Source organism: Rattus norvegicus, chromosome 14, assembly GCF_036323735.1.
Source record: "Rattus norvegicus strain BN/NHsdMcwi chromosome 14, GRCr8, whole genome shotgun sequence".
Taxonomy (NCBI): Eukaryota; Metazoa; Chordata; class Mammalia; order Rodentia; family Muridae; genus Rattus; species Rattus norvegicus.
The window spans coordinates 73,814,625-73,826,592 of record NC_086032.1 but is presented as its reverse complement, the minus strand read 5'-3'; positions in this window follow the sequence as shown (position 1 = coordinate 73,826,592).

Below are 11,968 nucleotides of genomic sequence, written 5' to 3'. Positions count from 1 at the left end.
GTGAGGCCTTATCCTATTGCCGTGCCCAACTTGCCTGTCAGATCAACTTCACATGCTTTTCATAGTTTTTCGATGTCTTACCCAGAGTGTAGACTGTTGAACTGAGTTTAACAGTGCCTTTCCCATGTCCTGTGGCATCTAACACAATCTGAACACAATGACTATTTACTGGATGAATAAAAGTGCCTTTAGTAAGACTTAAATAAGGCATTGTTGTACTTGGTTTGCACTTGTCAGAAAAAGGAAGACTTTACAACTGTATTCTAACCAAGACTGAGGAATAAGGGATTTATTTGAAGCTTTACATTTGAAGCATGCTCTATTTCCCATATAAACTTACTCCTTGCTTTTTAATTTTCCTTGTCCTTTTCTTTTTTACTAAAATGATCACTATTACTGCACAAAAACATAATTCTTACGTGAATATATTTCATCATTTATATAGCTGATGTCTTCCCCTTTCCTATTAAGACAGATAAGAGGGACCCAGGTCTTCGGAAGGGTGTTTACTTCACAGATAAGCATTGTTGAGTTAGTGGCATTAAATGATGATGTCTATGAAATATCTTTGTTGTAAGCAGCATTTAATGTATTTTCTTCCTTTAAATAAAGTAACCTGTCAAGAGCAGGCTAGTAGGCCCTTTTGAATGGCAACTGACAGACCCTTCTCTTTAGCCTGACTACCTACCTTGAGTGAGGAGCTGTCAGCCAAGCAGCCTTTTCTTTGGCAAGGAGCAGGATTGCTCTCTGGCTCCTTTTAATTCTTTCTGACCACTATAAGGAAACTCCACTTAAGTTGCAAGAACTTACTGGTGCAATTTTAGCTGCCCCTGAACTTGTGATTCAGGTAAATTTGCATCAGTAACATACCCTACAGGCAACCAGCACCAGCTTAAGAAAATGTTACTCAGGGCAAAAGTCCCATGAACTCTATGTCCCTATCTACCCTGGAGCTTAACTTGTGAGAGAAGGGGTGTATTTTCCCAGTCCTTCAGTAAAAAGCCTATGATTGGTGTAATCTAGGCTTGTGACTGGCTCAGAAGTGAGACAGTGAATGGTGAAAAATCACTAGTAAACCTGGAGGCTGTGTTCATGCAAGGCTGTGACTGGTAAAATTACAATCAGACCACATACTCCCATACCCTCAGAAGTTACAAAAGGCTCACAGACCTCTGGTCTTGGTCTTAAAAGTTGTGCCCTCAAAAAGGATAGCAGTCTCTCTATATATCTCTTTCTCTCTTGCTGTTCTTGTGCACCCCCCATACTTATGCACACAGTATGACTATCAGACTGTATAAATGTCATTCTTCTACTGACTCTTCTTCATAACTGACTAGGCTACAGTGTGATTTGGTCATTTGTGTTCACTTCTGATGAGAGAATATCAAGAAGGATCCACAGCTGAAGATTAGCTTCAGAACACCCATGAGACTCCCCCAAAACTACCCATTACACAAGGAGATGATACTGAAATGATGGAAGGTGTTTTGTAAAAATAGTCCCTTTGCAGAGAAGTAAACCTATCTGGGTTACCATCCTACATTACTGAAATTTGTTGATTTTGTCAAAACCAAATAGAACCATTCATCTAAGTTCTAGGTTTTTTTATCTACAAGATAAGCTAATTTGATTATTACAAGAATCTGTGCTACATGCTACTGATAAGTAGTAGTGGTTTTCCTGTATTTAAACAGTCAGAAGCAGAAAAGGTTGGTATAATACAGAGAGAGAACAATTCTGACTAAGGGATTTAGAGGAATCTGTGGTCTAAGAGGACAGGGAAATCCTAAGCCTGGTTGAGAAGGGAAAGATAGTAATAGAGTAATTTTACAGAGCTCTCTCAATCTATAAAACGAAGGCAGTGGAACTGGAGAAGGGAAGGGAAGAAAGTGAGAGAAGAAGGAGGAGGAGAAACTATAGAAGAGAGGGAAGGGGAGGGAGAGGAATGTCAATGCATTTCCTAGAGTCCAAGTTGGTTTCTTTTAGCAACCCCTGCAAATAGCTCTCTCTACACTGGCATGCTTATCTTGGCATTAAAGACTACTTTCAACTTCTACCCTAACCCATGAAAGCTTCAGATACACGTGTCCTTATGACCTATCACATTCCCTCAAAGGACACACACACACACACACACACACACACACACACACACACACCTAGAGCCTCACATTTGTTCAGTAGCCTCATTAAGCAGGCATTACCTTGGAGAAGGCTGAGGAGAGGCCTCCAGGCAAACTTTTCCTGGGCTTTCACTGAAATGTCATTTGTATGTCAGTTAAGGCATATACCTAGAACTTCACAAGGAACAGTGGCGACTTATGTTCTATGCATTCTAAACTGTTACCAATTTAGATTGTCAAGATATCTACCCAAAAGATCTCTGATAAGTGTAGATACTCCCATAAGAGCTAATAAATTATTTGAGATAAGAGTTAGAAACAAGGAATTATACATCCAGAGTTCAAGTCAAAGATCCATCACTTTCTAACTAGATGATGTAGTCATGTGACCCAACCTCCCTGGACCCAGATGTCACCAAATAAATAAGCCCTGATAGGTTCTTAAAGTGGCGATAGCCTTTCAAAATGCCTGGGATGGGAGTAGGGAAGGCACAATAAATATCATCTATGTCTGCTTATTCATTTTTTGTTTTTGTACATGTATGTGTGTATGTGATATGAATGTGTACATACATCTTGCTCACATGTATGGGTATTCATGAATATATGTGCACCTGAATACAAAGATCATAAGTTAACATTGCTATTCTTAATCACTTGTTTGAGACAGGGTCTCTCACTTGAACCCAGAGCCCAACAATTTGATTAGTCTAGCTTGCCCCAGGGATATCTGTCTCCCTTCTATTTTCCTCCTTAAATGTTCAAATTATAGGCACAAGTGAGCCACTGTGTGCCCTGCTTTTAAGTGATACCTTTTTGGCTTTTCATAAATCATCCCACCTTCACAATAGAAATAAGAGCTAGGTATCTTCCCCAGTAATTCTCAGAAGTCGTGGTGGTTTAAATAAGAATAGCACCCATAGGCTAAAATATTTGAATGTTTTGTCACAAGGGAGTGGCACAACTTGAAAAGATTCGGGGATGTAGCCTTGTTAGAGGAGGTGGGCTTGGAGGCTTCAAAAGTGCACGCTAAGTCCACAGTCTCACTCTTCCTGTTACCTGCAGTTCTGGAAATAGAACTGTCAGCTACTTTTCTCTTCCCGTGGTCTTTGGATTCAACTACCTTGTCATCCTGCATGTCACCATGGTACCTGCCATGAGGGTGACTGACTAAGCATCTGAAACTTTAAGTAAGCCCCAGGCAAATGCTTTCTTTTACAAGAGTTGCCTTGCTCATGGTACCTCCTCATAGTGGTAGATCACTAACTAAGACAGAAGCCAAAGATGAGATTTGAGAGTGGCCTCTTCACATTTTCACTGCGCTTGAGCGCTGTATCAGAAAACAATCACTGAACAATTAATTATCTTTCTCCTTGTGTCTCTCACCCTTTGTGAAGGTAAAATAGCCATAAAGGTATTCATGAGCAGTGAAGCATGAGATTAGGTTATGGGGCTACTTCTGGCTTGAAACCATGAGTTGGGAGACTCTTTTATTCCTCTGGGATATGACTGAGGGGATTATGGATTCCAGATTGTTCTACCTAAACATGCATATGCTCCTTCTGACTTAAGTGACTCCAGGAAAAGCACCTCCCATTACCACTACTGTTGTGTTAGAAAAATCAAGGAATAAACAACTGTGACAAGTCACAGAAATTTGGGACTATTTGTTACCCAGAATAGTGTAGTATCTACAGATAAATACACAACTGCTAACTTTATACAGGACTCTCTGCGGGTGCAGAAGGACAGTGGTAAATAATGGTCCCATTGGTGATGGAATTTCTGTCAATGATACAGTAATTTAAAAACATGCAACAATGGGTAAAACAGATGTAATTATTCTTCTTGGGAGAGATGAAAGGAATCATTAACAAGATTCTCAAGTTGTCTTGAAGGATAGTTATGATATAATAAGCAAGCAAGGGATAAACATCTCTTTTTCTAGAGGAGAAACTTCATTACAAATATATAAGAAGTGAACACAGCTGGAGGTCTAAGGATACACTCAAAATTCATAGCAAGTGCTTCTGCACTTGGGTATCTGTTAATAAAAAGACAGTCTAAGTAGCAAATGGTTAAATAGAAGTTCCCCTAAAGTTGATTGATTGTTAACTGTAAGGGAAGACCCAGGACTCATGTGTTATCTCCCACAGAGCAAAGAATTGAAATGAATTTGGAATATGTAGAGCTGTACTGCACACAGACCTTAAACAGGGGAGAAGCAGGGACAAGTAAGGGGGCTTACATGAGGGTAGGAAATCCACAAGGAACCAGCTCGCAGCCGAGACAAAGGCCAGGTTATATTCCACTCACGCTCAACCCAACCAGCATTTAACCTGAGAAGAGGGTTGCTCTATAAACGCAAATTAGCATTATTGAATTGCTCCATTACCACCAGGGCTGTTTTCATTTTTACACGTGTGTGTGGTCGCCTGCACATTGAGAAGCCATTCACAGCCAAAGAAACACCCTGAGATCATTTCCCAGGGCATCTGTGCCCTGTGGGGCTGCCATGATGTTTTAATTGAGTCGGAGTATTTCAATGGCAGAATAGACTAGTATATTTTCAAGAACTAATAATTCTATAGTTTAGTACAAGGAGAGTAGCTTTCTGGTAAAAATGGCCTGGAGGCTTCTCTGCAGCAGGCAAGCTCATTTGGAGCAAAACCAGGACTACCAAACATGCATGCCATTTCTTTCTCTCTTAATTTTTCTTTCTTCCTTTCCTTCTTTCTTTCTTTCTTTCTTTCTTTCTTTCTTTCTTTCTTTCAAAATTCTATTTTCTCCCTTTTTCTTTTTTCCTTTATTTTTTCATACAATATATTTTGATCATGTTTTCTTCCTCATCTAACTCTTCCCAGACCCTCCCCATCTCTATGCCTACCCAACTTCAGGTGAGCTCTCTCTATCTCTTGGTTTCTCTGTTACTGTGTCTCTCTCTTTCTCTCTCCTTTCTGATTTTTTTAGAGGAGCTTTGATGAAGTGTACCTACAGAGGATATATATATCTGCCTCCATCTTGAATTTTTGTGGAAATCCTCTTGCCTTTCTAACAATATTAAGAGATAGTACCTTGAGAGGGTGATGAGACTAAGGTATCCACCCCATAAGTTCTTCAAAAGGGACAAGATATCCCCCTTTCTGCTTCCCTCCCAGCCCTGCTTCCCTTTCAGCTTTAAAGTCTAAGTGATCCCGTAATACCTTTCAATTTCATCCTAACTTTTTGAGATGTCTAGCACATCCCCTGTTCATCTAACACTCTAGGATTCTACATTCTTTAGTCCCTACTCCAGCCCATGAGTATCTGAAGATCTATAATCCTGGGCCAGGGAAAACTTGGTGTCCCCTACAGAGCGCTGTAGTGCTGGGGAAGCAATCAGTGGGTATTCATTGAAATCACACAATAAGGTGCTAGGATCTCCCTTCTTCTGTTGTAAAAATGAGTCAGAAGGAAACCATCCATTGTACCAAATTATTTGGAGCAGACATGTTTTGCTCAAAAACATCCATGAGCCTCTATTGCTGTAGGCTAACAGCCAGGGCTTTAAAATAGTTTTGTTATATTAAAAGATTAATAATGATATTTTCTATAAGACTTTATTCTTTTACCACAATTCAAATCAACAAGTAATAGGGATAGAAGGAACCAATGAAAATGACTAGAGAAACAGAGACCATCCATTGCACAAGAATATTATGGGTAAATTAGTGAACATACACTGAGTTGAAGATATGAGAAACCTTACAAACAAATGTTCTATCTGTCACCTTTATGGCTCAGCATGGATGCTAACTTATGAAAGACCTTGAGAAATCCTGGAACCTTAATTACGCAACATTTTTCAACTGGTTCAGGAAGAGCATAAGGAGGCCCATTAGTGAATCATGTTGTTAACAGAACATAAGATATGCTGTCTAGCAACTTACACTCAGAGAATCATAAATGTTGAGGATAACGTGGGATGGTATAACTGCCTGTCTTTTATGATGTGATGAAATGGCACTAGATTGTAACCCCTCCAGAGCGGCACATGGTTAATGAAAGTTAATAGACATCTCCAAACCCTGGTTTTCCTTAAGAAAAATGTCTGAGCTCTTTTTTTTCCCCGTTTTTTCTTTATTAACTTGAGTATTTCTTATTTACCTTTCGAATGTTATTCCCTTTCTGGGCCAACATCCCCTAACCCTTCCCCCTCCCCTTCTATATGGCTGTTCCCCTCCCCATCCTCCCCCCATTACTGCCCTCCCCCCAACAATCACATTCACTGGGGGTTCGGTCTTAACAGGACCAAGGGCTTCCCCTTCCACTGGTGCCCTTACTAGGCTGTTCATTGCTACCTATGCAGTTGGAGCCCAGGGTCAGTCCATGTATAGTCTTTGGGTAGTGGCTTAGTCCTTGGAAGCTCTGTTTGGTTGGCATTGTTATTCATATGGGGTCTCAAGCCCCTTCAAGCTCTTCCAGTCTTTTCTCTGATTCCTTCAACAGGGGTCCCGTTCTCAGTTCAGTGGTTTGCTGCTGGCATTCGCCTCTGTATTTGCTGTATTCTGGCTGTGTCTCTCAGGAGAGATCTACTATGTGATATATTCTTTCAGTTTTGTAGTGTGTATCCATGTTTGAAAAGAGAGCAAATCCTTTGTTATATAATATTGGAATAAAAGTGCCTTTATCATAGCTACCCTGAAACCTAAAGGAGGAAAGTTTTGAAGCATCTCTCAAGTTATTTCTTTTTGTTTTAATATATGTTACATTATTTGTGTGTGTGTGTGTGTGTGTGTGTGTGAGAGAGAGAGAGAGAGAGAGAGAGAGAGAGAGAGAGAGAGAGAGAGAACACTTATACCAAGGTTAGAGGAGAGAGGACAAATTACTAGAGGTTGACTCTCTCCTTCCACCGTATGATTCCTGAGAATCAAACTCATATCATCAGGATTAGCAGCAAGTACCTTTATCAGATGAGCTCTCTCTCCTGACCAGAGTGCTAGTTTTGAAAACAAAAAAAAATACTGCTTAAATTTTTAAAGGTTGCAATGAGTCTTTGAAAATTGAAGCAGATCGGACATGGATGCCTTAGTTCCTGAGTTCGTCAAGGCCATGGTATCTTCCAGACACTTCTAACAAAACCTTAAAATCACCAAACCAACACTCAATGAAAAGAGGGGGGAAAAACTAGGACATACTTCATGGAAAAGGTGTGAAAGAAGTCTCTTGATTCAAGAAACCCACTCCAACAGAAGTGTAACCATGGGTGAAAGGAACTCAAAGAGCAGAAATGGATATACAAATATGAATTCAAGAAACAATGAGAGGGTAATGACTCTTTCCAGACTTCATATTTGCCCTGACCTGAATCCCAGTCCTGAAATTTCACCACCTTAAGAAAATAATTTAATAAAGTCACTACTCGAGATTATCAATACTCCAGCTGTGACACCCCAAAGAAAGCATGTCACATGCTTTGAAACAACTTCTTTGATTGCACAATAAAACTAGACTGGAGCCTTCTGTGTCAGTTAATCCATCCACTCAACATCCTCGAACAGCAGTAAGAAGAAGTTTATGAATATGTGATATGTAAATCACCTTTGAAAAGAGGAATTAACCCGTGACTCAGCAATTCCACCCCTGAGTATTTGCTCAGGAGACTTTAACAAGGTATGTCTACGCAAAAATTTAGAAGAAAAAATGTTCAGAGTAGACAACAATTTGGAGACAATCCAAGTCCATCTCAATAAAAGATAAAGACAATGCGGTACATCCATGCAATGGCAGAGTGCTCAGTGCCAGCAAAGACTGTGCTACTCACACACAGTGTAGCATGGATGGGATTTAGAAACATTGTGCTGAGACAAATGAATTTGATAAAAAGGGGGGCTTGATAAAATATGAATCTGTTCATATGGGATTCCCAGGTGCCATAGAAATCTACAGGCATACACACCTAGAAGTGCAAAATAGAAGAGTGTTTGCCAGGAGTTGGGGAATGGGGAAATGAGGGGTAACTGTTAAGAGGTACTTGGATACTCTGAGGGTGGGAGTCGGTGAACACATTTGGAACTTAGATGACAATGATGCTTGAATAGCTATAAATATACTGAAAACCATAGAACTGTGCACATTAACAGGGAAAATTTTAGGATCTGTGGTTATATCCAAATAAAACCATTATTTTTAATGTTTGTAGCATATGTTCAGTGCTCCACAAAGCCCATCGCTTGCCTCATACGTTTTGTCAACTCCACATTAAGGAAAATGTTGAATTCTCACTCATCTTAAAAATAGAGCATTTAAATTAATCATTAGTTGGTTTCCCCACTGTAAAGCTTTGTTTAGAGCAAAGAGATAAAGATGTAGAAAGTATACTAGTTTAAATAATAACATAACATTTTGAAAAAAGAAAGAATTTAATTTTAACCTGGGCCAAAGTGTGTCAAGGAGGATAATTCTTGCAACTTTTTTAAGTGTAACCATGGACCTATGAGTGACACAGAGACAAAGCATTGGAGATTGGTGTTAAAGCACTATGTGCAAAATTGCTCTAGACTTGGAATTAATTCCACAGTATTAATTTTCAAGTGCCCTAGACCATGCTAGTTCTATGAGACAGACTTGTTGGCAGCTAAGCCATCTGGAGTCCATTACTAGTTTCATTTTTTTTTCAAGCCATCAGTATTTTCTTTGAAAAGGAAGGTCGTTTTGGTAACCAGTTGTCTTTAGACACATTTATTTCACCTAAGAAGATGGTGTTCCATGAAGTTGATCCTTCATGATTGGCAGTATCTGCTTTTAGGTGAACAGAATTTTATCCTCTCTGGTAGTATCTGTCTCTGCATGGAAAAGGGCAGGAAAAAAATCAACCATTGTTCTATGAGCTTACCAGAAAAGGGAACTCTAGGGAAGAATGAGGGGGCAAATGCATAAAGTCTCCTTTTAATTTTACTGACAAACTAGAGATGGAAAATACGAATGCGAACTGACACAGAAGGAAAGACAGGATGCCTCCAGTCTGCTAAATAGTAGGAACAACACTGAAATAATGCATTTGGTACATCGTAAGATGCCTACTGTGTATGTACTTACAGTAATTATTTATAATAAAATGAAGCAATCTAGTAAACATAGGCTGTCATTTGCTAAATATGGTAAGCCCTGTTACAAAATCTTTCCAAATAGCCACTTATTTAGCCACCAAAAAACAGGATTTTTTCTCCCCAAGTATGCAGATAAAGAAACCAAGATCTAGATGTGACTGGCCAAGGTCATGGAATTAGGAATTATTGTCCTAGTATTTGCAACAGTTACCAAACCTGGTTTTCTTATGGTGAGCTTGAGTTACTAATTGATAGCAATAAATTTGGGAAGGAGGATCAAACAGCAAACAATTTACACTTCAGAAGAAGTGTCACTAGTTAGTTTTATTTAATCAGAAATCTCTGAGGTTCTGGAAACTGACAAAAGCTAAGGAGAAAACCATCAGATCATTGAGTCCGGTGTGTATTAGACAGCCTGATGGAGTTTGTCTACCCTTCATCTCTTCTCATATTTATTCATGATCAACATTCACGATAGATAGAAAATAGCATCATCTACATCACAGTGCAGTAGATGACAGAAAACAATCTACCTAAAGAGGCCTAGACAGTATTAAAAAGCAAAATTTCTCAAAATAAAGTAAATTTCATCTTGCTTGTATTATGAGAAGCATGTTAATTAAAATGCCTTTGTCCCCCAGATACCTCCTACCTCCTCCCACCATCCATTTTATCATACTTAGTCCTCACAACAGCCCAATGAATTGGTCCTCTGATCTTTCACATTTTGTAGCAAAATGTAAGGTGCAGAGAGATAACTAACACTCCCAAGATTGCCCAAATGGTAACAGTACATTTGATTCTTTCTGTTCAGTTTTATAGAAGGAGGTTTTTGGTATATGATTTATCTCTTTATACACTCAATGAGAAGAGAGATAGCCAAAACTTGTCTTAAAACGGACAGGAATAGCTTCTAAATAAAACAGCAGCGGTTCTAAAAAGAAGCAAGTATTTCAGACACCCATGAACAAGCAACTGTGAGTCGAGAGATGTGTACAGGAATTGGATTACGGAATTCACAAGGTCAGGCTTTTCAGACAACAGGGCGTCTTTACTTCTTTCTCCCTTAATTAGAGAGACGTGGGTGTGACTGTGATCTGTAGGCTTCCACACACTTTTATCAACTGCTTAACATTTCCAATGAAATATTTTATCCCATTTGTTGCTAGTCAAACACTTAAACATATATGCTTGAGGCTTACAACTCACATATTCTAACTGTATTAAGCAAATATTTTAGAAACATTTGGTCTGTTTTTCCATTTTTAAGTATTTAATCTGCAATAAACATATAGACGTTAAAAATACATTTCATGTATAGTATGTGTTAAGTGCTCAGAATATATTTTTGAATTGCCTTATTTGAGCTTGTCAGATTTTCCATTACAGCCACCTAATTTAAGGGGTTTTAAACCAGACATAAAAAATCGCTTTATGTTGATATTTCAAGTAAAATATCTCTCCTTCTAAAAGTCTATTTTTTAAGTTGGTGGTGGTTTGTGTTTTAGTGTTAATGCATTTAAAGAAAAATTAACTCTTGGAAGCATGAAACGAACATTTTTTTCCTCACAAAATTTAAATGCCTTTTCTCTATGCTGTCTTGATAATGCATGTTTTAAAGGTATATCATTAAAAACCATAGACCATATTCTATAGTTTAAGACAAGAAAAAAAATGAAGTAAATATGGTTCTGAAGGGCTATCTCTAGCCAGCAAAGCCAATCAGGTGTGGTGAACTCTTTAGCAGTTGTGACCAAGTAGAAGGAAGTTAGGTCTTTGGAGGTGTACAATTAGAGGGAATCATGAAGCCTCAGCCCTTTCTCTTTAATTTATTTTTTAGATATTTTTATTTACATTTCAAATGTTATTTCCTTTCCTCATTTCTCATCTGTAAGCCCCCTATCTCATTCCCCCTCTCTTTTCTACTACAAGGGTGTTTCCCCTCCCCAACGACCCACCCCTTCCCAGCCCTGACATTCCTCTACACTGTGGGCTGCACCCTTGACAAGACTGAGGGCTTCTTCTCCCATTGGTGCCCAACAAGGCCATCCTCTGCTACATATGCAGCAGGAGCCATGAGTCTGTCCATGTGTACTCTTTGGGAAGTGGTTTAGTCCCTGGGAGCCGTGGTTGGTTGGTATTGTTGTTCTTATGGGGTTTTAAGCCCCTTCAGCTCTTTCAATTCTTTCTCTAACTCCTCTAGTGGGACCCCATTCTCACTTCAATGGCCTGTTTCTAGCATTTGCCTCTGTATTTGTCATGCTCTGACTGAGCCTCTCAGGAGACATCTATATCAAGCTCCTGTCAGCATGCAGTTCTTGGCATCAGCAATATTGTCTGGGTTTGGTTACTGTGTGTATATGAGCTAGATGCTCAGGTGGGGCGGGATCTAAATGGCCATTCCTTAGTCTCTTCTCCAAACTTGGTCTCCATATCTACTGCTGTGAATGTTTTTGTTCCCCCTTTTAAGGACTGAAGAATCTGCACTTTGGTTATCCTTCTTCTTCAGTTTCATGTAGTCTGTGCATAGTATCTTGGGTGATTTGAGCTTTCAGACTAATATCCACTTATCAGTGAGTGCATACCATGTGTTTATTTTTGGGATTGGGTTACCTCACTCAGGATGATATTTTCTAGTTCCCTCCATTTGCTGATGAATTTCATAAAGTCATTGTTTCTAATAGCTGATTAGTACTCCATTGTGTAGATATACCACATTTTCTGTATCCATTCCTCTGTGGAAGGACATCTGGTCCC